At 45.4% G+C, this 26,804-nt stretch overlaps 1 protein-coding gene across 2 annotated transcripts in view; it reads left to right on the top strand.

The window, feature by feature from the left end:
* The window catches only part of RHBDD2 (rhomboid domain containing 2), an 85,825-nt gene that overhangs the window by 46,225 nt on the left and 12,796 nt on the right, over positions 1 to 26,804 (top strand). The gene's annotated exons all lie outside the window — the stretch shown is intronic.

The following is a 26,804-nucleotide window of genomic DNA, read 5'->3' as shown; positions in this document are numbered from 1 at the left end:
GTGCTTGCTTGACGCATAAGCATTGTTCTTTGGTCTGCCTGGCGCATTATCTTCAACTCCTTTCGGAGGTAGTGCAGCTTAGCTGTACACTGCCAGATCAGGATTTAGTGGCTGCAGGGTGGTTATGTGAGTTCAATGCAGCTGAAACATGGTGTAATCTGCAGGCTACAAGTCCTAATGCCAGCCAAGGTCGGTAAATTGAATATTATTAAATATATTAAATGCTGTAACACTTGTTAGTTAGATTTTAGAACTTGCATTAGTAAACAAATTGTGGAGTCATAGGTGTTGCATTTGTTGGTGTATGAGGTTTGGTTTGCATTGCTTCTGTGCTAGTTATGGATTACGAAATTAATCATCTTTACATGTTGCACTCTCTCCCACCCAATAGGTCACCAGAGTTAACAGAACAAATTGGGAACAATTAGGGAAACAACTCGACGGTAAAGCCAGTTGCATCTAACATCTGCAAATGTGCGAATAATGCTCTGCCATTTTAATCCCGACAAGCAGAAATGTGGAAACTAGTAGAATGAAATGCTGGCAAGTTTTCATGCAGAAGTACATCCTCTGAAGGCTTCTGGTGTGCTCATTTGTTTAAATAAGCCTAAAAAGCCACAGAAAAATACAATTTCTAAACAGTATGTACAATGTGTGTGCACACTGGTGCCTCGTGCTGGGACAGAACAAAGACTATTGTATATTACATGTGCAAAATAATCTCTTTTCCGGCTGAAACACGACATGCCAGTGTGTTTGAAACGTTTGTTGAGCTGCACAGAGGGCACGAGTCCACCCCCTATTTTCACAGGGTGGACGCCGTCCCCCCTGCCAAGAAGTTGTGCCCCAGAGAAATATGTTGAACTCGTCCCAGTCTCATTTTCAGACACCGGGACAACGTTCAGCAGCTCCAGCACGTTGTCTGCTTTTCGCTCTCGGCAGCAACGTGCAGGCAGTTAGGGGACTTTTTTACACCACTCACTGAAATGCAAGAGAGGAAACGCAAGCACACAGCTTGTTATCTCTTCACAGATGCTTAAGAGATGCAAGCTTTTTACTTTTTTCAGTCCCTGTATATAAGTGCACGCACTGTAAGAATGTCTGATGGGATGGTCTGTCCCAGTATTTACACAAATAACAATATAAATAGCTCTATTTTGTTTTTTTTATAGCACTACTCATCCTAATGCAGAGTCTTCCAGTGTGGTCACTTCCTGTGAAGCTGTGAGTTGACACGTGTCGTGACGCCATGTGCGGTGTTGGCACGCGTCATAATGTCACTTGCATACTGCCTGCAACTTGGTCAGTCCCCACAATTCTTTTTATAGGACTTGTGCCCTAGCTGCACATAACCAACTAACAGAAAATAAAAGCATGGCCACTATTCTTGAAGGTAAAGCGGGTGTGACACTCTGCTTTACTCATAGGTAGTGCCTGTGTTAATGTGAAAGTAAGAGCCGACGCCGTGCAGCAATATAAAGGGCGGTGCCTGTGTTGTTAATATAAAAGCGAGTGCCGTGCTGAAACCTAAAGTGCGCGCCTGGGAGCGTGACGGGGATGAGGGGCTGCAATCCGCAGCCGCCATTGTTGATTTATTTGGGTGAGCCGCGCATAACCAAAGAAATGCACGGCCGCCATTCTGGGACCTGAAGCCTGGCTCCCGCTTGAAAAAATAACACATAGCGTGTCTTAAAACAATGGTGCCTTAAAGAAAATATATCGTGGCATGAACAGCGTTAATAACGCGCCACCATTCTTGAATAAAAGCACATAACATAAGTTAAAGGGCTGCACATATGCAATACAATTTTTTTTAGGTAACATTGTTGGTATTGGTACAACAGGACCCCTGGTGCAGACCACCAGAACTGCTCAGTCAGATTGTTTTGGCTCCATTCACCTGGTACGTGTGCCAGGAAGCTGGGATCACATAAGGGGCCCTAGCTTTGTAAATAAAACTTAAGCGACTGCCAGAAGAACTGTGAGATTTGCCAGCTGTTGCATTTTCCACATAATTAATGATTTAATTTACTTGCCACATAATTAGTAATCTACTGCATAACACGCAGAGGCTAACAATTTTATCCCCTCACCTCCTGGTAGGTCTCTCCTCACCCCCTCCCCCCCGCTGCAGCTCCGCCTGCACCCCCACTGCTGTTGCTCACTGACTGCTGCTGCTTCCACCGCCGGTGAAATCGAGGCCCTCCTCCACCCACAGGCCTCCACCTGCGCCTCATCCCTGGTGGCCAGTGGTGGCCCTTAGGTTTGTTGTTTAACTGCTTCGTTTTCTCTGTTTATTTTTCACTGTTTACCCTGCCACCGTTGTTTTGCTCCCGCTCGGTCTGTGCCCCCTGCCCCCCACTCGCCGCTCTGCGTGTGCCCCTGTGTTTATGATTTCTGTACCCTGATCGCCGCTCTGCTTTGTGCCACTGTGCTTTTGATTTCTGTATCCTGATCGCCGCTCTGCCTGTGCCCCTGTTTTGCTTTCTGTATCCTAATCACCGCCTGCTATGTGCCCCCTGCTCGCCGCTCTGCTTTGTGCCACTGTGCTTGTGATTTCTGTATTTCTGTATCCTGATCGCCGCTCTGCTTGTGCCCCTGTTTTGTATTCTGTACCCTGATCGCCGCCCGCTCTGTGCCCCTCTGCTTTGTTCACCTCTCGCTCCTCCGTGCCCCGCGCCGGTCTTCCATACCCGCCGCTGCCTCCCCTGCGGCCCCGCCCCCTCCGCGCCCATTCGCCACACCCGTCCCTCGCCTCCCGCCTCCCAGCTGCTCCTCCCTCCCCTCCTCCCCATATATGGCAGCACCCGCGCCGCTGGCGCGCCGAAGGCAAGCCCGTCTGCGCCCGTCCGCACCTGGACCGCGCCCAGCGCCAGAACCCCTGCCCCCGCACCTGCCAGGAAAACCACCTCCGCTACGACGCCAAGACCCTCATCGCTCTCAACCAAGGAAGGACCCACACCTGCTGCAAGGCGGCCCCGAGGTGCACCCACGGCCCCTTCACCTGCCTGAACTGCAGCTTCTCCTGCCACGAAAGCACAAAGACACCCACCACAACGGAAGCCAACCAACTTAGATGCATCCTGATTAACACCCGCTCCGTAAACAAACACGCCGTCGAACTCTGGGACCTACTCGACACCACATCACCGGACGTCGCCTTCCTAGCCGAGACCTGGATGAACGAAGCCTCCTTGCCAGACATCGCCATAGCCATCCCAGACGGGTACAAGACCACCTGCAGAATCGCCATCGTCCACAAAAACACCATCAAGATCTCAACAAACACCAACGACACCCTCAGCACCGCCGAACACATGCATTTCCAGATCCACACGAACCCAAATACCACCTTAAGAGGCACCCTCGTCTACAGACCCCCAGGACCCCGACCTCAATTCTGCAACTCCATCGCCGACCTCATCAGCACGCACGCGCTGACCTCCACCGACTACATCCTCCTCGGAGACCTAAACTATCACCTAGAGAACAACAACGACAGCAACTCCTCCACCCTGACCGACAACCTCGCCAACCTCGGACTGAAACAACCACACGCTTGATGTCATCTTTTCCTCAAGCCCCCACGTCACCTTCAGTCACGCCTCCGAACTCTCCTGGACAGACCTCCACTGCATCCACTTCTCCTTCCGTAAACCGCCCACACACCACCGCACCCTACAGACCCCCCGCCGCCGCTGGGGCAAAATCACCGAAGAACAACTACAAACAAACCTCGCACTCAACCCCCCGACGACCCAAACCAACCCAGATGAAGGGGCACTCTCCCTCGAATGCTGGATGAACAACTGCGCCAACACCATCGCTCCACTGCAAAACCCCACCAACACAGTCACCAGCAGAAGAGTCCGCTGCTTCACCCCGGAACTCCTCAACTCCAAACGCACATGCCGGAAACTAGAAAACATATGGCACAACGACAAGACGCCAGACAGCCGCACTGCTCACAGAGACGCCATCCGCAACCACCACCACCACCTCATCAGGACCGCCAAAAGAATCTCCTTCACAGACCGCCTTGACAACAACGCACACAACAGCAAGGAGCTCTTCACCATCGTGAAGGAACTCTCCAACCCCAGCTCCAATGCCAACGACATCCCACATCGCAAGCCCTGTGTGACTCCCTCGCCACCTTCTTTCACCGGAAAATCACCGACATCCATGACAGTTTCAGACCCCGGACGACCCCTGCTGACCACACCGCACCGAACCCACCGCACCCCACCGCCCATGACACCCTGACATCCTGGTCCAACGTAACCATCGAAGAGACAATCAAGACCATGGGTGCAATCCACTCCGGATCCTCATCCGACCCTCTCCCGCACCACATCTTCAACAAAGCCAGCAAGTCCACCGCTCTACACCTGCACAGAATCATCAACCTGTCCTTCGAGACCGCCACCTTCCCTGAGATCTGGAAGCACGCAGAGATCAACGCCCTACTGAAGAAACCCAAGGCGGACACTAGCGACCTCAAGAACTTCAGGCCCATCTCCTTGCTTCCATTCCCTGCTAAGGTCATCAAGAAGATAGTAAACACCCAGCTCACCCGGCACCTCGAAGACAACAACATCCTAGACCCGTCCCAATCTGGATTCCGCAGCAACCACAGCACAGAGACAGCCCTCGTCGCCGCCACAGACGACATCCGGATCCTGCTGGACAAAGGCGAGTCGGCTGCCCTCATCCTCCTGGACCTCTCCGCCGCCTTCGACACCGTCTGCCACCGCACACTACGCATGCGCCTCCATGACGCAGGGATCCGTAACAAGGCCCGGGACTGGACCACCTCCTTCCTCTCCGGCAGAACACAGAGAGTCCGCCTCCCCCCGTTCTGATCAGAGGCCTCCAAGATCATCTGTGGCGTCCCTCAAGGATCCTCCCTCAGCCCGACACTATTCTACATGGCACCACTAGCACGCGTCGCCCGACATCACAACCTCAACATAATCTCATACGCCGACGACACTCAGCTGATCCTCTCCCTCACAAAGGACCCCCTCACCGCCAAATCCAACCTTCACTAGGGAATGAAGGCCGTCGCTGACTGGATGGAGGCCAGCCGCCTCAAACTGAACACAGACAAGACAGAAATCCTCATCCTCGGACCCAACCCCTCCGCATGGGACGACTCCTGGTGGCCCAGTTCACTGGGGTTCCCCCCCGGCCCCCACCGACCACGCACGCAACCTGGGAGTAATCCTCGACTCGAAACTCTCCATGACCAAACAAGTCAACGCAGTCTCCTCCACCTGTTTCAACACCCTCCTCATGCTAGGCAAGATCTACAGATGGATTCCGACCAACACGAGGAAAACTGTCACCCAGGCCCTAGTCAGCAGCAGACTCGACTACGGAAATGCCCTCTACGTCGGAGTCCCGTCCAAGCTCATCAGTAGACTTCAGAGAATCCAGAATGCCTCCGCACGCCTGATCCTCGACGTCCCGCGCCGCGACCACATCACCCCCCACCTGAGGAATCTGCACTAGCTCCCCGTCGACAAAAGAATCTCCTTCAAGCTCCTGATCCACGCACACAAAGCACTCCACAAAACCGGCCCAGCCTATCTCAACAGTCGACTCTCCTTCTACGTACCCAACAGGAACCTCCGCTCCGCCGACCACGCCCTGGCCACGGTCCCACGCATCCGTAGAACCACTTCCGGAGGCAGGTCCTTCTCCCATCGTGCCGCCAAGACCTGGAACACCCTCCCCCTCGACCTGCGACAAACCGAAGACCTGCTGACTTTCAGGGGACAACTCAAGACCTGGCTCTTCGACCAGTAACAGCGCCTCCGCCCCCCTCCCCCCCCCCCCTCCTCCCAGCGCCTTGAAACCCTCACGGGTATGTAGTGCGCTTTACAAATTATGTGATTGATTGATTGATTGATTGATTGATTGATCTCAATCAGAAGGAAAGGTATTAAAAAGAAAAAATAAGGCTGCCACACTTTGCCATGCAGTGGTGAGCCTACCGCAAAGGTTATCCTTCACCTTCCATGTGTGTCCAGAAAGAGTTAACGCATGTACAAATGTCAAAATAGTCAATTGATACTGCCCCAAAAAAGTGGCACACTATGCAGCATAGTTTGTCTTTTCTTGCTGCATACTTGGGTCATTTCTACTAAATAATGTGGTCATCCTCGACTGCATAATTCTACTGCCCTGACTATTGCTGAACCTGCCCAGGTACTACCTTAGCCCTTGCTCCCACCTCTACTCCAGTGGTTTGTTACCTGGGAATTATCTAGTATCACAACAGGACATCTTATGGTTCTGGGGTTGCATTACAGTGCAATAAAAGATCAAGTAGGTGAGCCGGAAGGCTAGTGAACGCCGATGCTATGACAGGTTCTCAAATTTCATATTTTCAGTATACTACTTCACCACTAATCCTTTATGGGTTCCAGAGTGGCGTGCTACTCGCCAAAAAAGCGCTTAAACACCTCATCAGGGGTACCAAGCACTATGTAAATGCAAACCTTTCTCCCTCTTCTATCCTACCCTTCTCTATCCAAATAACTAAATAACATATCCACTACTCAAATTACTTTCATGTTTCACTATACTAGTTCAACACTAATCCTTTATGGGTTCTGAAGTAGCGTGCTACTCTCCAAAAAAGCGCTTCAATACCCCGTCAGGGGTAACAAGTGCTATATAAATGCAAACCTTTTTCCCTCCTCTATCCCTCCCCTACCCTTCTCAATCCAAATCTCAATCCAAATAATTGACTAACCTATCCACCACTCAAATTACTTTCATATTTCACTATACTAATTCAACACTACTCCTTTATGGGTTCCGGAGTAGAGTGCTACTCGCCAAAAAAGCGCTTCAACACCCCATCAGGTGTAACAAGCGCTATATAAATGCAAACCTTTTTCCCTCTTCTATCCTACCCTTCTCTATCCAAATAACTAAATAACATATCTACTACTCAAATTACTTTCATATTTCACTATACTAGTTCAACGGTAATCCTTTATGGGTTCCGAAGTAGCGTGCTAATCGCCAAAAAAGAGCTTCAGTGCCCCATCAGGGGTAACAAGTGCTATATAAATGCAAACCTTTTTCCCTTTTCTATCCCGCCGCAATCCTTCTGAATCCAAATAACTGACTAATCTATCCACCATATGAAAGGCAGCACATCACTATGTGGATGCGTACCCCTGGGCACTATCTGTGTCCTCTATACTGAGGTTTCTATCCAATTTTTAAAGTAAAGTTCATAGGCGTGCTTCTTCTCAAGAAAGTTTTATTCACTTTTCTTTAGAAAGTTCATTAATCTTCATTATATAGTTGTCTCATTTGTGGATCCGTTCCAATGCATTTCGGGTTATAAACCCTTCATCAGGGAAAAATCTGCAATAGCAACAATACTATTAGGAAACAATTCTGTGTGTTTTAATGAGTTAGTGTATGTGTATCATGCTGTCATTGGTAGTTATCAGGATGGTGGTTTTATGCGAGATAAGAGGATAGTATTTTATGGTAGTGACTATAGTGAACAGCAATATAGGTTATAAATCAGGAAATATTAGTCCTTCACCCATGCTCAAAGCAACACGATCAAATGCAATGTTATCACCAAGGTGAACGGGGTGGTACTATCTCAAAGCGAACTGAAGTTGAGTAGCACTTAAGAGACACTGTTTACGCTTTTTTGACAGCGTCGAGTTTAATCGGGTTTCTAAAAAATGAAATGCAATACTATTTTGAGTCGTGCTCTACATTGTGAAACATTACTGTTTGTAATGATGAAAGGTATGGTTAAAATAACACTTACGTGATCAAATCGGATGGCGTTCTACGGCATGTAAATTGTTAATCCATGTTAGTTGGTGCAGCGGAGAAAGCCACGGTTTGTCTGACGTGTTGAACACCGGAAGTGTTATTGGGATTAAACAGTGACGAGAGACTAGGTGCGGTAGTGAGATGTATGGCAGCCATCTTGGAGCGATTCACATCAATGTAAACGTTAATATGTTCGTTCGCATAAGTATAAAAAATGACAACAGAAAACATAATGATAATGGCATGAAACAGGAGGATCTCCTGACATCAAATGTCAAAAGGGTGTAATCGGACTACCGTTTTAAATTTAAAAATCGGAAGGGTGTGACAATGTTGTCACGCGAGTCAACGTATTTTTGTAACACAGTTTACTAAATGGTTAAGGTGTGTGGCTATGTTACACATGTCAACTTATTCCATATTTGAAGTGAAAGGATATCACAACATCAGTATAAGTACAAGACTAAGGCAGCAAAAAAATTATTAAAGCGAAAAAAAACTCATGGTATCTGTATGTATACAAGTCTGAAACGAGAAAATAGCACAGTTATGTTATAGATAACATTGATATTCCATACGGTCATTCATTCCATATGGCTTAAGAGAGTCCATTTGTCTTATCCAATAATTCTCTCTTCGGAGAAGATGTTTGTTGTTGTCTCTGCCTTCCATCTTGTGGACTGTCTCTAGAATTAAAAATTTAAGTTGACTAATGTTATGGTGGTGTTCCTGAAAGTGGACGGCCCCTGTAGATTTAGTATTCTTAATCCGGATGTTTGATATATGTTCGTTAATTCTCGTTTTAATCTTGCATTCAGTTTTTCCGATGTAGACGTGTCCACAAGAAATATTTTATAGATATATCACATTAGTGGTGCCACATGTTGCTGTTACTTGTAGTTTAATTTGGTATCCTTTGCGTGGATACGTAATGGTTGATCCTAGGATGATATTGTGGCAGTTACTACAATTGTGACATGGTGAGGTTCCTTTAAATGTGTTGTCAATAGTTTTCCTTGAGTTTTTCAACAGTTTGCCCAAGTTTCTCCTACTCAAATTACTTTCTTATTTTACTATACTAATTCAACACTAATCCTATATGGGTTGCGGAGTTGCATGCTACTCGCCGAAAAGCGCTTTGACGCCTCTTCAGGGGTAGCAAGCGCTATATAAATGCAATTACAATACAAATACAATAATGTGAATTTGATTGGTTTCTAGTTTTAATTCATAACTATAAGTGTACTTTAACTGGGGGTTCTAAAGTTCTAAAGATAAATTCCGATTTTTTTAAACTTACTTTAAGTTGTCACAACCCAATGAACGATAACTTCACTATAACCTAATTTTTTCTGCATCTTTTTCTATCATGTACTGCATCCAACGTCTATGAAAGTATACTGTACCCCGCTGTGCATAGACTTCTCCTTTGGCCAGGCCCAGTGCTCAGCCCTTGTGTGTAATGTTCAAGACGGATACATGAGCTATTGCCAGGGTTCAGAGACCCCATGGCCGGGATGGACATTGGATCAATGCTAGGGGTCTACAAACCCTGAATCGTGTTCCATGAATTCTGGGATAATATTCACTTTAAAAAAAAAAAAAAAAAAAAAACTTTAACTTGAGGGGTGGGTCTCTTGAAAAAGCCCACACCTTGGTCTAATATGTCAAGAGATGCTTTCCTGCCTCTTTATGCCTCCTTTATTTTAAATTTTCAGAACTGGGGTTCTACGTGCTCAAGCATGTAATGGCCGTCGTAATATTTTTCACTAAGTTCACATCCAGTCCAATCAGATTTGCTTATTTAGGTCTGCTGAATGTCCATAAACTGTAGAACGCAGATCTCTGCGGAATGACAGTCCAGATATCTCAAAATCTTTAACCCTTTCATGCTGCCTACATAGACTATCAGTCTCCTTTCTTTTCAAAGGGCTGTGGGGATTTAGAGTTCATTTTAATTTGTGGAAGGGCTCCACCTCAATCGTATTGTCACAAAGTGATGTCTACTTCATTGCAAGGGTAGTCCTTTTAAAGATTGGCTTATTTATTTGAGCTTATTTTTGGTTCCCTGTACATACTGCTGGCAAGGAGATTATAGGAGCAGCTGGGTTTGAGTTTAGTTTTTATTTTCCCCACTTCCTTTTCATTGGACTTGTGTTCTGTATCAGCTCTTGTTAGAAATGGGGGTCTCTTGCTGGCAGAGGTAGGTACCTTTGTCCAAATATGGGCCCTTGCTTCTAGTCAGGGTAAGAGGGATGCACTTCTAAAATAACCCCTGCTCACCCCCTTGGTAGCTTGGCACGACTAGGCAGGCTTATCTCAGAGGCAGTGTGTAAAGCATTTGTGAACACATACAGTAATACAGTGAAAACACTACAAATGGACACTACACCAGTTTAAAATACATAATCTTTATCTAAACCAAAACAAGGTCAAACAACATAAATCCAATATACAGTTATTCATGTGACTTTCAAAAGGTAGAAACAGTTCTGTCCTTAGTAAATTATGGATTCAACACTTTCAACACAAAGTACCTTGGATGCGTCACAGTCACAAACAAAAACAGCCCCAGGGAAGGTGATGTGTCGGTTCCCTACACCCAGGTAAGGTGATGTGTCGGTTCCTTACTCCAAGGGAGGTGATGCGTCGGTTTCTTACTGAAGGGGAGATGATGCGTCGGTTTCTTACTGAAGGGGAGGTGATGCGTCGGTTTCTTACTGTGGCCCCGGTGTTCTTGCACACTTGGCTCCCAAGTGTGATGTGTTGCACACCGGAGAAGAAGCGTCGCTTTGCGAGGCTTCGCGTAGTCCGGCGTCGGTGTTGGGGGCTGCACGACGAGGCTTCGTGTCGCCCGGCGGGACTCGGCGCGGCTTTGCGTCACTCGGCATCGGTTACGAGAGGCTTTGCACGGCTTTGCGCCGGTTCTTGAAGAGAGCTGCTGCGAAACCCACTTCTGAGGCCTTTTGACTGCAGGAGGCACTCGCAGATGGCTGAGTCCAGCAGCACCAGCTGAGTTGCAGGTAGTCTTTTGTGTCCTTCAGACTTATTAACAGGAGGCAAGCTCTATTTCAAGCCCTTGGAGATCTTCTTCAAGCAGGGGGACACAGCACAAAGCAAAGTCCTTTCTCCTTTCCTTGGCAGAAACAGCCACTGCAGGCCAACCCCAGACAGCAAACAGCACTATTCCACCTCAGTTTCTCTAACTCTTCTCCTTGGCAAAGGTCCCTCTTGATTCCCAGAAATGATCAAAAAGTCTGTGTTAAAAAAGACGTTTGCACACTAGAAGTAGATTTCAAGCTTTTAATTTAGAGTCTTCTCTCTCCCCAATTCCAAGCTCCCGCTCAGCCCAAGCCTGACAGGATAGATTCTCACCAACATTCTAAGGGAGGATTCAGCACCAACTGGAAGAATACACAATAGGCCTGGGCGTTAAATTTCATTCCGCTTGCGGAATTTGCGATATTTTGACATTTTCGCATTCCGCGGAGAGCGCGAAAATGTCAAAACCTTCGCAATCTGCCGCCAAACTGAAGTATTTTTCTTGTTCGCGCTTTAAAAATGCGTTCTCGCGCGCTCAGTCTCGACTATCGGATCCCTGCGTTCGCCGACGAGTTTGCCTATCCGTTCGCGTGCGCCACGAGATGTTGGATTGTTTGTAGCCGGTCGCGAACACGTCATTCGACCCGGAACAGGAAATGAGCATTGTGAGCAAGATGACCGCACCCATTAGTGACCGCGTGGGCAAGTTGGAGATGTATTTCCCCGCAAGCACGCAAAAACACATCGCAAATGGGCGGGAAAAGCAATCTTCACATCTTCGCGTGCTTGCGGAGATTTTGAGCAATTTCACGATAATTTGGGAAAGCCAATTTCGCAAATTCCGCCCACCCATAATAAACAATATAGCAAAGAATGAGCGGGAGAGGTAGGGGAATACCATTCGTAAAAATGTAAGGAGGAAAACAGGTAACTTATATTATTCTTCAACTATTGTTATAATGAATATAACAGGAAAGATTATAACACATCTTCCTCCTAATGAAAAGAGGTAAACAAAGAGAACAATAAAAAAATTTCCACATGTGATAGTCTACATGCCATTTTGGTGAACTTCTAAGTCTTTTGTACTTGGAATTATTAGAGATCAGGTGTTCATGGGATTCAGACGTGGTGACGAAATTTTATCGGTTATACCGTTGTAGGATGGAGAGTATTTGGACAACCTGTCCATAGTCCTATTCTGCCCATGGTCCATGACCGCTGCATTATGTTTCATTTCAACAATTCGCATTGGTCTAAGGAACTTAGAGTCCCCATTGGCCCTTCCTGAAGGTTTCTTGACATATCACGGTCCCCCACTACCATTTTCTGTGTTTTGATGCCATGTTTGTGGTCATATAACTTTTTGTATTTGTTTTAATGAGATAAACTTTTGCTTATGGCAGCAATTAAGTTGTGTTTCACTTTTTCACCTCCACCTATTCAATTTGGAAAGAATTTTGTGCTAGACTTCCTTCCTTTGAGAGTAGAAAAAGGAGATATTCCGGTGACCTGGTTAGGCATAGTGTGGCATGCCCTGAGCATGTCTGTATATCTCTCTCAACTGAGAGGCGATTGGCACAGGCTAGGTGTATACATTGTTTACCATTCTGTTAATTCTTTCAACCATACCGTTGGCCCTGGGACAGTACAGAGCAAGCAGTCTTAGGATGTAGGATGGCTAGTCTTGTAAGAAAATCAGTCGTAAGTGTTGAGGTGAATTGCACTCCATTATCCGTGACGAGGGTGAATGGAATGCCTTCCAATGCGAAAGTATCTCTCAGGAAATCAATGAGAATTTCTGTGGTGACTTGATTTACCATTTTTGTAACTACCCATTGGCATAGGTAGTCTAGTAAAGCAAATGCAAAACGTTTTGATACACCTTTGCGGTTCATTGGGCCAATGATGTCCATAGCAAGCTTTCCCCAGGGTTTATCTGAGTAGGAACTGGGCACATAAGAATTTTATGAACAACTTTGGATTTGTCACTATTGGCACAAATTAGACAGTTCTTTACTTTGGATTCTACCATGGAACCCATGTTGGGAAACCAATAGCACTCTCTTAGCCTAGATTTAGTTAAGCTCCTCCCAAGATTACCTTAATGCACAAGGTCAATTACTTTGTTCCTTATGCCTTCGAGGGGGATTTTATTTTGTAATTCCTTATTATTAGGTTCTGGTTTAAATTGATTTCATGATGAACTTCCCAGATTTTCTTGATTTCTTTGTTGACTTCCCTGTAAGACTTGGGCCAACCCATCACAATGTATATCTTAAGATGGTCAAATGTCCCATCTTTGGCAGAGCATTCCTCCCACTCCTTGGAAGTTATGGCAGAAGAGTTGATTTCCAAAATGGGGTACTCTGGCATGTCATATTGTTCCACTTTATTTAAAGGCGCACATGATAGGAAATCAGCTGCAGTGTTTAGATTGCCTGGGGCATATTCTACTTTAAAACAAATACCTTCTAAGCCCAGAACCCAATTGGATATGCAGGGTGTGTTGTTGGAGGATCCTTTGGAGCTAAACATGTCTGTGAGTGTTTTATGTTCTGTGGGAATATGGAATTGAAGACCCCATAGTAAAAACTAAAAATGTTTCACAGCCCAGAAACATGCAAGGGCTTCTCTTTCAGCCACTGAATAATTCATTTCAGGCTTTGCAAGAGTTCGTGAAGTGAAGGCCACAGTCTTTTCTTTGAAATCAATTATTTGGGATAACGTGGTACCTAATCCTTTATTGCTAGCGTCAGTGGTTAATATAGTTTTCCTACTAGGGTTAAAATTACGTAGATACGGAGCCGAAAGTATAGCCTACTTTCTCAAACCTGATTGATATTCTTCTAGCCAATTGTAGTGTGTATGATTTTTTTTAATGAGATCTCTAAGGATACTAGTCAAGTCTGCACAATCTTTCACATACTTAGCCATGTATTCCGCAAGTCCTAGGATTGACTTTTGAGTTTCTTTTGTCTCTGGAGCCGGAGCATCCTTATTAGCTTCGAGTAGACACATTTTGGGTCTAAACCTATCTATAGAAATTGTGTGCCCCAGGTACTCCACTGTCCTGTCACCTATTTGACACCTATCTTTTCTTAATGATAACTGCATCTTTTATTTTGGTAAACGCTTTTCTCAACACGTCATGCTCCACCACAGTGGCACCGTATATTAACACATCGTCTTGAAAACACAGGGTTTTAGGTATTTCTTCTAGGATCTGTTGCATCATTTTTTGAAAAACTGCAGCCGCTGATGGAAGCCCGAACGGCATTCTGCAGAACATGTTCATGCCCATAGGTATAGTGAGCATCGTTAACCATCTAGATTAGGGGTGGAGCTCAACTTGATGGTAGGCCATGGAGACGTACAGTACGCTGAAGCAGGTAGCTTCCCCCATTGTGCTCAACATCTCACTGATGCAAGGTAAAGTTCGCGTAAATCAACACATAAACTGATTTCATCGCCATGTGCTTTTTTTTGCGATGACAATGGGGGCAACCCAATCAGAGCAATCAATGGGTTGTATGATACCTAAATCTTTCAATCTCGTAAGTTCCTCCTTTAAGATATTGTTTGGGTCTGGTTTTATACACCACCGGTACAGCATTGGATTTTAACTTGATCTTATGCGGAAACTCCTTAAGCACCCCAAATATTTATGTAAAAACTTCAGGGACCTAGTCACATATTAATTCTCCTGTGATGGATTGGCTTATGGTATAGACCTGTTCGTGGTTATTGGGGTCTAGCTTGATCCATAATTATTTTCAATGTTGCCATCCAAGGAGGTTTGAACCGTCGTCTACGATACGATATACACTTTCCCAACTGTAGATCGGTCCTTAAATATGATGAGACTTTTAACCATCCCTTTAAGAGGAATGGGATCCTTGGTGTACCCACTGGGAGATTTGTCAGCTGTAATTAAGTTTTCCTTGATACTATTTGTCATGGATTTATAATCCGAGAAGTTAATTAATGTAAAGGGAGATCATGAATCAGCAAACATTTTAATGGGATTACCATCTAGGAACACGCCACATTCGGGATATTTGATTTGGCTGCAGGAATTATCATTTACTTGAGTATTATTTTCTTGACAGATTGGGATCTTTCCTCTAAACTTTCATTACCTACTCCCTCAGTGTTTTTAGAAATGTTTCTGCATACCCTCGCTAAGTGGCCTTTCTTATTGCATTTCCTGCAAAAGGCAGATCAAGCCTGGCATTTCGGTTAATTAGTTAAATGGTTGCTCCTTCCACAGCATTACATTAAAGTTTTTTATCTTCCGACTCACCGATTGGCAGAATCCTTTGTTAACCTTAACTTTGACACCATGATTTCAGGATCTTCGTCTATTATTTCTGAAATGTATTCATTGCTGGAAGGTGTTCTAATCTCTTAAGCACAAAACTGTGTGCTCAATGGTTTTCACTATCTCAATGGCCTCTTGAAGCTTGGGTTGTTTTTGTAAAGGCTTTTCCTGTATCCTTGCATTGTTAGTGCAGCACACTAACTGGTGTCTTCTGAGCGTTTGTTCAAGTCAGCAAACTCGCATAACTTACTTAATCCTCCAAGTACAGCTACTGTCTTGCCTCTCCCTCAAAATACCACTCCCACACGATGGCCCAAACATAAAGCAGGAGACATAAAAAATACCAACAACTAGAAAGAAGTTTCACTTTACAAAATGCAAAGACTCTCTTTTTAGAAAAAGACTTGGGGTTTTATTTATGCAATGCTCTCTAACAAAAAGGCTTTCCCAGATGTCAAATGAACAGTATTCAAATGTATATAGATAGATATATTTATATGCAATCAATAATAACACACTTGGCAAATGTAACAGTTAAATGCATGAATAATAATAATGAATAAACAAGCAGTGAATAATATTAGACGTCCTGCAGGAAATCAGAAAGATATATACACTAAATACATCACAAAAAAAACACCTCAAATGATCATAGCCACTGGCCACACATCACAATGGCAATAATCAAAACTCAAACACTTCACCTGGCACAAACACTGCATCTTAGCCCACTCCCGACCGGGGGATTTACAGCCAGGGTTAAGAACCTCGGCAACCAGGGTACCGCTGTATCGTAGTAGACGCGTCCGTCTCCATTCGGATTCCAAAATCCCAGTTTCTAAGTCAACAACCCTCTGCTTTATTGTCTCAAAAAATACTAAAAGGTTTGAGAGTCTTTCCCTCTGCACAAAGGAAACTTACTGGAAGTGGCCACCTTCCATGCAAGCGTTCGAGGGCAAAGGGAGTCCCCTCAATCCCTCTGCATTCTCACTTGTTCCAGCTTTTATCTTAACAAAGCTTACGAAAGCCTTCGAGGGTACATTCAACAATAACAAAGCGACCTTGAATGTGGATAACCCAAACAACTTGCAATGCTCTGTAGGTTTGTGCGTGCAGAAAGCTCTAGCAAGACACAGTATGGATTCAGGATGACATGAGGCCATGTCAAAGCCAATAGTAAGAACTTCATAATACTTCCCAGTGTACAACACAATGCACATTTGTGTACCACTGCCTATAGCATCACATACTTCATCTCCCAGTGTACAACATAATGCATATTTGAGCACAACTTCTCATAACACTGCACTCCGAGACCAAAAAGTACATTCCACACCTCTCTTTCACTCTCATGCTTTCAGATGCACATCCCACACGTTCTGTTCCTGGCAAAGCTGTTCTATTCTGTGACAGCTCCCTCTGTAAGACTGCAAGATTACAAGAAGGCCTATGCAGGATGTACACTTGTGCTTGGGTAAAATAAAACACCATAGTCAATTAAAATGTTGGTAGTCAAAGGTCTTCACGCGGTGTCAAACCATAAGAGTGCCTCTAGCACTACAGCTACGTAGCTAGTCACACTTTCATATTTACTCTGGGGATGGCTTAAGAATTTGTGATGTTCCAGCCCTATGTTGATTTTATCACCAAAGTGATTTTCCAATTTGAGCAAAGTGGTTTTGTACTCATCATCATCTTCTTCTGCGTCATCATCCCGTTCAACGTGAGGTACCGCAGGGTCAGGTAGAGTCTCAAAAATTCTCCTTCCATGTGTGCCCAAATTATGCAGTAATATATTTTTGTTTTCTTACAGAACTGAACCTTTCTCTCCCAATAACAATTAAATAGGATTCAAATATTTTAATCTATTAATTCCAAGGCACAATAGGTTCCCCCGTTTCATTTAGAAATGGTGCAGGCTGTGACATGCTTGCTGCTGCCATGGTGGAAGGTTAAGAAATAAGATAAGTGCAAGAGGAAAATAGCGGGAAATGAATGCACTCTGCAATATAATTGATAAATTAAAGTAATAGCTAAACTGACCTAACACAATGATACATATATGTGGGACATTTACTATTAGCACAACGATTGCCCACCCATTGACACAGGCAATATTAATTCTAATCATTTTTTTAAATTATTATATAATTAGTAATAAAATAACATCGACCGAAAAGAAATCACTGTAGATTAACACACAAAATTTAATGCAGGATAGGAACTGTAAGGGAGCACAAAAGTTCCTGTGAAACGAGGAAGTAGAGCAAAATAGTGTGCGGATCATCGAGAGGATGCGTTCAAACACAGATCCAAAACCTGGCGTGGTGTGTGCATGACAGAAGAGGGAGCACACAGATGCGCCACAGTTAGAGGTGATAAGCAAAAACGGGGGGTGCTATTGCAGAGGGAGGCTGAAAGTGTGCGTGTCGTTGTATAGGACACTTTTGCAGAGAGGCGGGTAGAGAATATTGTGAGGCCAAATTGAGTGCGTCACTGCGAAGAGACTGGAACTAGATGAAGGATCGCAGATGGGTGGAGCCACAAGTCTGAAAGGAAATTCAGGATACACCTCGCGGTGTACGAGCGTGACACCGCAGAAAGCGTAGGACCCGTCGTCAAAGAGAAAGATTAACAGGGAGGCCTGGCTTTGTACGCGTATCTTCCCAGAGGGGCCGGAAGCCGCACCGCCAGGCTCGCCCGTAGGAAGACTCGATAAGCCATCCGGAAAGAAGTTGGTCCCAGAAGAAAGGGCAGTCGGGAGCTGGAGATGCATGTACGCACCAAGCCCTCAAGAAAAAAGGAGAGTTCTTCAACTAAGTGAAGATACAGGGCAACGTCCGCAAAGGATCCGAGGCGCTGGAAGTGAGGTAAGGACAGCAAACACTGGAATACACAACACAGTACCTTAACCTTTACATGCACAAGGTTTTAAGAAATTGAATAAAAGTTCCGGTCCCAGCAGGCACAGGTCAGGAACAAGTGGAGGATATTCAGAAGGGGAGGAGGCCGTAGCTTCTGCTCCCCTACGCAGAACGTCGCCATTGTTAAACTGATGCTGCCACATTGGAAGTATATTTCAAGCTTTTTAGGTCGAGCCTACGGCAGCGCGCATGCGTTGCATAGGAAATCGACCTCTTTGAATCACTACAGTTTCAGGAGAAGCTTGTGCATGTGGTGCTTACACGCTAGTGGCCTTTGCCTCTGGCTTTAGCACGCAATTGGCCAAAGGCGTGTGGATGTTCCAGCTTTTAAGGAAATGTTCACTCCCAGAGCGTTTTGCTCTCGGAAGCCAGCAGGGGCGCGCATGGGCCATCTTGTTTTAATCAGCATGTGCGCGCTTGGTTTAAATGCAGTCTTTCTCTCCCCGTTTGCCTCGGGCCTCTTCCTGTTTGCGCTCCTCTCAGGAGATAGCTTCGTAAACGCCACACGCTACTTGCCGGCGCTTCAGGCCCGACACGACTTCAAAGACGTGTGTTTGAACAGATTTTATAGCTTTGAAGTTTACCACATGCGACTGTTTTCGGTGTTGCCTGTTTTGTCATGTGTGGAATGTGCATGTGAATTTAAGGTACTTGACCTCTCAGTAAATGTGTTGTATTGTTTTAAACAGTAATGGAACATTTTTACTGTATCCTTACACGCAAGTAATTACAGGCTACAGGGCGTGACATTTCTCACAGGTCGGCAAGCCCGTGACCATTGTAAACGTGCAAGGAGGGCTTTGGAACTGAGGAACCAGGTTGTAGTCTCGGCATCGGCTCACCACCCTGTGATTCTGGGCAAATCACTTTATCTCCCCCTGCCCAAAAACAAACCGCAAACTGAATGTGTCCTTGTGTAATTTTACCAGTGCTCGTCCAAAGATTTCCAATATTTTCGAGGCGAGTTCATGCTATATAAATCTGTTCAACAAAAACAGAAAAAACACTGGTTGCTTTCTGGGTTTTTTACACCTCTGTCGGTTTTGCTTCCGGGAGCAGACTGAGCTGCCCGTCAAACAGCTCTAGGCGGGGTAGGGAGGCACAGAGGTTAGTGGCGCAGGTTCATGGTCCGGAAAGTGCAGATTCACTACGAACAGGGATAAGAGGGGCCGAAATTTTGGGGGTGTGGTTGAGAAAACTGTGGGTAATGCAGGGGGAAGCATGTTTGGGAGTTGGTATTGGGCCACCGTTAGAACGTGTGGTGTCAGTCGTTATTAAACCTATCCAGTGAGTCGGCCTTTTCTCAGGGATGTTGGTCGATCCTTTCTCATCGTCCACAATGACAGGCAAAAGCATTATTTTCACACGGTTGTATACTTTCCCTGTGTGCTTGTCATTTTCGTACTGTCATGAGTGCGATTTCGGCCGTAGCGACCTTCTTTTAATAGTAATTAGGAACAGGTAAGCACGTGATTGCTGAATATTTACACCTCTTAAACATCCCACCTCAGGATGTATAATCTGTGTGTCCTTCAAAATAAAGACTGCATCGTTTGTTTAGCGACTGACTTTGAAAAAGAAAGTGATACTAACTAGTGTGTACAGGAACTAGATCCAAAGTGAAAGTACTGACGAATACGCGAAGACCAGCTGCCCTTGAAAGGTGGATCTGTAACGTAGAGAACAGGTTTTAAATTACAGGGTGACAGTCAAAAAGTGGCTTTGAAAGCACAATCATTAAGTGACTATTGACATGAAACTTTGAAAGAGGTCACTTTCATTTGATTTTTGCCTCTCGATGTAATATTGGATATAGCTCATCGCCTCGGCCGTCACCCACCCAGCCGGACATTTGGCAGAGTTTCTCCCCGTCTCCCTGTTTCTCCCATAACAAATTTTCTGTAACTCTACTCTTTTCTTTATCATTATCCTTATCTCATTATCCTTTCACTTGCGGTCGGAGAACGTAGATTATGTGGTGGATTTAGCATTCCATGTCCTGGGACACTGAGCGGTAAGCCGGCTAGCATCAGGACTAATGCTCCGTTAGTAAGGGAACCCCCTGGGTTAGGCGTGCACGGCTAGGATCTGAGGGTAACTAGCAAAGGCTTGCTTCCAAGGTTTGTGAAGTGGATCAGATGGGCCAAGCTGTGCTGCATAGCACCACGCATATTCTACAGGTCGCAGTTTGAATACCAGGCCTATGCACAGTCACTGTTAGGTTCTGATTCCTATACGCCTGCACACCTTCGCGTATATTGTACTTTCGGGACGCAGGTTATATACGTTCCACCGACCCCCCCCCCCCCCACCACCCACGAGAGGTGATCACACAATTTCAGCGTTTTAATTTCCAACGTGCCAAGAGGGGCGAGTTGTGGGGCAGCAAGATTCCTGCAGCAGGGAGCGCTACCAGGCGGTAAGTAGTTGGAGAGTATCTCGGATTTGATGGTCCCGCTGGGGTACTGCCACCTGGCCACGGCATGTTGTTGATGGTGATCCCCAAGGGCTTAGGAGGGGTCATGACAAAAATCACCGGGGCGGATTCACAGGCGGGTGCAGTGGTCCCGACCTCATTTCATATGATGCTAATTGTCGGGTCTGCTTGTTCATCTAAAAGGGTTTTAAATCAACAGCCTCTCTTCTCAGCCATACTGTGAGCAGTATGCAAGCGATCTGTGGATCAGTAGGTTGGGGGGAGCACGTCCGTTCCGGGGGTTGTGACTGTGAGTCCTGGTGTGACGCTTTGAGTTCTAGTCCTGCTTGCTGCAGGGCCGGAGGAGGGTTGATTCATAATTGGTTGCGATGGATGAGGAGGCAGACCCCTGCAGCCACTCTGCTAAGCTATGTTACTGGCGAATTTTGACCTAAGGCAGAAGCGGGCGCTTCTAGAGCAGGGCCAGAATGATTAGGCCAGGCAGCATGACTAAGGTCTTTTCGGCACTGGCAGAATGGTGCAGGCTGCTAAGTAGTGACATTACAGAACATAGATTTGTCAACATTCTTCAAGGAAATGATTATTAGCAGGAAGGTTTTCAACCATGGTGAGCAATTGGTTGTGGGTTCGTGCTCGACAGGAGTAAGGGAATGGCATTTTGTTCCATCAGGCTACGTGTACCGTCGATAGCACCAGCAGCTGTAAAGCTTCTATCTTCGCTCGGGACTGGGGCTGGCATTGTCATCAAACTTTGCAGCCAGACACTGAATAGGCGAAGACATACTTGCGATGGTGCAACGGGCACTAAGCAGTAGAGTCAGCTGAGTGTCATCATACCGTAGTATACCGTCAGGACAAAACATAAGGTTGTGGCTACACACGAACAGGCACTCTAGGGCAGCTGGGGCGGGAGTGTGCCAGTGCCAAGAGGGTGCGGGTTGCCTGGTTAGGGCTGCTTGTTGGGAGGGGACACTAATACGGATTGCCACAAGAGCACCTTTGCATTCATAGAAGGCTATATTGATACTTTATGGCATGGCGCGGCGCCAGTTGCTTCAGTTATGCGCATGTTCCTTGGCAGCTGTCAGGAACATTCAGAATGCAATTTGGTGGTTAGCCTGTTGTCATGCTTTTCAGAGGTGTTTTAGCTCAGGCATGGCCACGCATGGGTTAGAGGCCGGTGGTCTGGCATTCCTGTTAACAGGCAGGTGAAGCAGCAGAAATTAGAGGGGCTTGGGTCTGACCTGGTTACAAGGGCAGAGCCTGGTAAGCTCACTTTGTAGCCTGTCCTTAAGTTCGATGAAACAGGTACCATTGATGTGAGTAACGGTAACTGGTAACTTCTCCCGCCCTGCAGCCTTGGCTGGCAGCTAGGCAGGTGGGGAAGTTCTCTTCCCACTAGGGCGATATGGTCCATAGGATTGGGGGACCATAGGCATGGATCTTTTCCTTCTGGACCTAGGGGAAGCCTTGGCAGCAGCAGGTTGTAAGTAAATAGGTCTACCTTGGTGGGGGGCCCTGGTAGTGACGGTGGCCACTCCCAAGGCTGTGGAGGAGTTACAGGGCGATCCAGAGTCTGCAGATACCAAGGGGTACTTCATGCAGCAGCACAGCGTGGTGCTAAGCCAGGATACCCAGGGATGTCTTAGCGTTGTCCCCTGGAAGAACTATGGTTCCCCGTTAGTCCTACGGGCGGTTGTGGGTCTGAGCAACTGGGGGCTACCATAATACGCTCCGCCCACCTCTTTCGGGGGGGGGGCGTGAGTAAGCAAGTGGACTGGTGGTCCACGGATGGGAGGGGTGGCCCCTCCCAAGATTTGGTATGCACCAATTGGCGACTGCCACGGTGTAATTTAGGCTTATCAGACGGGCAGGCTGCATAGGGGTTGGCCTGCCCTGGGATCGCCCGTAAGATAACCCACCATGTTTGCATATTGGTTATGCTAATAAACCTGCAGCAATATTTCTCCACTTACAAAAGTGTTGTGTGGTTTATTGATGTATTATGTGTGTTATGTGACTACAGTTGCCGATATTGGCACTATGCAAGGCTGCCCAGGGGGGTTGCGCAGCAGCCCCCCTAAAAGGGCGGCCGCCTTAGTGCCACAGGAAGGCACTGGAGGCACCGGTCTAGTCCCTGGGCCACAGCCAGGGAGGAAGTCCGGCTGACCCACTTCCGGGAAAGGGGGAGGGGACAAGGGTATTTAGACTGTCCCCTCGCGATGTTCGCCCTCTTGTCCCTCGAGGTCTCGCCTTGCCCACCCCTCCGCTTACCCGGCAGCCGGAGGTACAAGGAGTGAGGGGGGGTTAGGTTTTCTAACATGTTATTTTGTGTTGCAGGAGGAGTTACAGGGCGATCCAGAGTCTGCAGATACCAAGGGGTACTTCATACAGCAGCACAGCGTGGTGCTAAGCCAGGATACCCAGGGATGTCTTAGTGTTGTCCCCTGGAAGAACTACGGCACCCCGGTAGTCCTACAGGCGGTTGTGGGTCTGAGCAACCGGGGGCTGCCATAATACTCTCCGCCCACCTCTTTCGGGGGGGGCATGAGTAAGCAAGTGGACTGGTGGTCCACGGATGGGAGGGGTGGCCCCTCCTAAGATTTGGTATGCACCAATTGGCGACTGCCACGGTGTAATTTAGGCTTATCAGACGGGCCGGCGGCATAGGGGTTGGCCTGCCCTGGGATCGCCCGTAAGATAACCCACCATGTTTGCATATTGGTTATGCTAATAAACCTGCAGCAATATTTCTCCACTTACAAAAGTGTTGTGTGGTTTATTGATGTATTATTTGTGTTATGTGACTACAGTTGCCGATATTGGCACTATGACGAATACGCGAAGACCAGCTGCCCTTGAACGGTGGATCAGTAATGTAGAGAACAGATTTTAAATTACAGGGTGACAGTCAAAAAGTGGCTTTGAAAGCACAATCATTAAGTGACTATCTACATGAAACTTTGAAAGAGGTCACTTTCATTTGATTTTCGCCACTCGATGTAATATTGGATATAGTTCAGCGCCTCGGCGGTCACCCACCCAGCCGGTCATTGGGCACAGTTTCTCCCCGTCTCCCTGTTTCTCCCATAACAAATTTTCTGTAACTCTGCTCTTTTCTTTGTTTTCTATGTTTTGATTGCTCTTGAACAAATGTAACATGTTAGCCTGTAACTCCGATCCTCACGCAAAGCACTCTGATACCTCCGAGTCTAGCCAGCGCTATAAAAAACTCAAATAAATAAAAAATGAAAATGCTGACTTCGGAGAGCCTGGAGCCCCCTGGAAAGGCCAAGGCATGGGGTCCGCCTCCCCCCACTGCCCCAGCTCATTCGTTTCACCAAACCAATTGAAATTGTTACAGAAACGAATACGTACCTTATCAGTAGATGTGTGCGACAATTTGCTATATCACTAGACACAATCAAACAATTAGATATGTGTGTGAGTGTGTGATTATTTGGGTGTGCCTAAAGATAACAATAGCTCTAACTATAAACGTAAAAAAATGTATTTGTCTATAATGTATACGCATATCAGTACATATACGACAATTACACATTTTATATATAGATGTGTAAAAGATATACGCATATAACATTACACATGCCGAATTATTTATATATATGTTCCCATTTATAAGAGGTGTGGGCGTGTGTATAAATATGTTCGTTAATTCTATGTGCGCGATTTGTGTACTTTGGTGTGTGTTTGTATAAAAACAAAGCGTAAATAATTAGTAAAGATTCTGATGGGTTTGTGTTTCTGTTTGCCATGTTATTATATGGTTATCATGAGAATGACTAAACGATCAAAATAATTACGTTACCAAACTGACAGCATGATTAATGGTTTGTTTCAAATGTACACAAACAGATGTCTAGGTAAAAGTTGTAGTCAAAGCTCAGGCTTTCCTCCCTCGGTTTTAAATTTGTAAAACAAGCATTGTCATAGCCAATAGGTCTCCCCTCTGGGACCTTATAAGTGTTTAGCCATGCAACAGTTAATGTTGTTGCACCAAGGATATTGTGCTGGATAACTAAACACTTATAAGGCCCCAAAGGCGAGACCTATTGGCTATGCCAATGCTTGTTATTTAGAGTCTCCTCTCACCACAATTCCATGTTCTCTCTCAGCTCAAGCCTGACAGGATAAATTCTCACCAACATTCTAAGCGAGGCTTCGGATAATCGGCACCAACTGGAAGAATGCACCATATTGCGGAGAATGAGCGGAAGAGGGAGGGGAATACTATTTGTAAAAATGTAAGGAGGAAAACAGGGAACTTGCATTATTCTTTGGCAATTGTTATAATGAATATAAAAGGAAAGATTAAAACACTCTGCCTTTAGCTATACATCAACTGTATATTTAATAAGTTCAAACTGAAGTTAAAAAACTGTGAGCCTGTACTGGCAGTAGTGTTGGCACCGAGTTGCCCTTTTGGGGGTAACTACAGAGCTTACAAAACTTACAACATAACACCCAAAACAGTTTTTAAGCGATAGTTTATCAAGCTACTTAGAAGATTTACACAAAATAAAACACACCCACTCCCTTAAGAAAAATTCTACTTCATTGTAAATTTGGTGTCATTTCGTTCAGCTTTGGTTTCTTCATCAAAGAGCAAATATTCCAGTGGAAATTAAAAAAAATCTTTTTTTGACACCCCCTTATGTTTTTGGATCCCCCTCCCTTTATGAATATGCATGAAATGTGCAATGCTGAACCCAAATCTGATAAACTGTTTTTGGAAGGTGTTGTGCAGATTGGTCAAACAGCACCAGAGTTCTTAAGAAAATTAAATATTTTTTTTGTTGGAATCACAGACCGAACCATAACTGTAGTGGAGCTAACGCGTATGCACAGCGTAATTTCCTAATAATTACTTTTGTTGCCTGTGCGGAGGAGCCATTACTCATGAGGCGAAGGCTTGAGTCACAATGCCACTCCACTCCCTCAACTATGGTAAAAATAGCCTATTACACCCTGCACATCTGCATGCATGGTTTGTGCCCAAAACCATAATGTGTTTTTCTTTATGTAACAATTAAAAACAAAGACATTTACCAAAATAAGAAATTGCATGTCTGTGTGCTGGGGTCCTTTTTTTTTATTACTACTTTAAAAAAAAGACTTTCTAAGCTTTGAGGAGGTAATGTGTTTCTGACAAAGATAATTATCTAACCGCGTTGGTAGCAGTCTACGGAGCCCATTCAATACACTGAGCCTGTACTTTAAACAAGTTAACCATTTTGAACGACTTGGTTTAAAAACTGTTTCTAATTTTATTTTGTTCGTATTCTGAACCCGCATCCTTTAAATGAATTAAAGTCTCCCTTTCGCTCTGACCTGTGTTCTGTACATCTGTTTCTTCTCTTTCCTTCTGCCTTCAACGGGTGTATAATTAAAATAATTCAAGAAAGCTTGTATTTTCTCCTAACATGATTCTGTTTTGTTTTCTGTCACAATTAGTTCTTCTGAAAGCGGTAGTTTGCCAGACAAATCAATAGTGGCCTTCCAAGAAGATGCACAACTTGTTAACAGTTCGCTGTTGGAGAATTATCACTGACTGATGTTTAAATTAACTAGTTTAAAGTTACTCAAAGGGCTGAGTATAGGCAGGGCACGGCAAAATAGCTTTTGAACTAGAGTAATACATGTAGGAATGTTGGTTTATTAATACACTTGCTCCAAATAATGTGTTTTATTAGGTTACATGGCTTTTTTAACATGGTGTGAATGTATAATGAATATGTTACTTCACAGGAGTAGTTTTCCATACAGTAACTCCACGATCTCGCGATTTGCAAAAAAATTGGGATGCTCTTAAAAATCCTTCAATTTTGCAAAACTCCCTACAAAATCTTAAAAGACCCTGGGTTTTAGACTTCCTTTTACTGACCATTTAATGCCACACTTGGACAGTAAAAAGAGACTGAGCAGAAATGAGGTGTTTTCTTTCTTGCTCTCTCTCCTGGCTGTTTGGCTAGGAGCACCTTGAGGAAGCAGAGCCCACCTCTAGGAAGCTCTAAATAAGCACCAATGGGAGGAAATGGCCGCAGGAGTCTGTCTCCCAGCAGGTATGTTAATGTTCTGGTCTTCTCTAGTAGTGTCCTGATCCCTCACCCGTAACCTTTTCCTTTGGCTCACCTTCACACCTAACCCCACCGTCCCTGTTGGCTTTCCGTCATGGCACTTCCCTCCCATGCCTCTTTCCATCAATTTCTTTCAACCCACTTCATGCCTCTAT

This window comes from Triturus cristatus, chromosome 3_2, assembly GCF_964204655.1.
Source record: "Triturus cristatus chromosome 3_2, aTriCri1.1, whole genome shotgun sequence".
NCBI classification, from domain to species: Eukaryota; Metazoa; Chordata; class Amphibia; order Caudata; family Salamandridae; genus Triturus; species Triturus cristatus.
The sequence above is the reverse complement of the archived record's forward strand: the minus strand, read 5'-3'. Positions and strand labels throughout refer to the sequence as shown.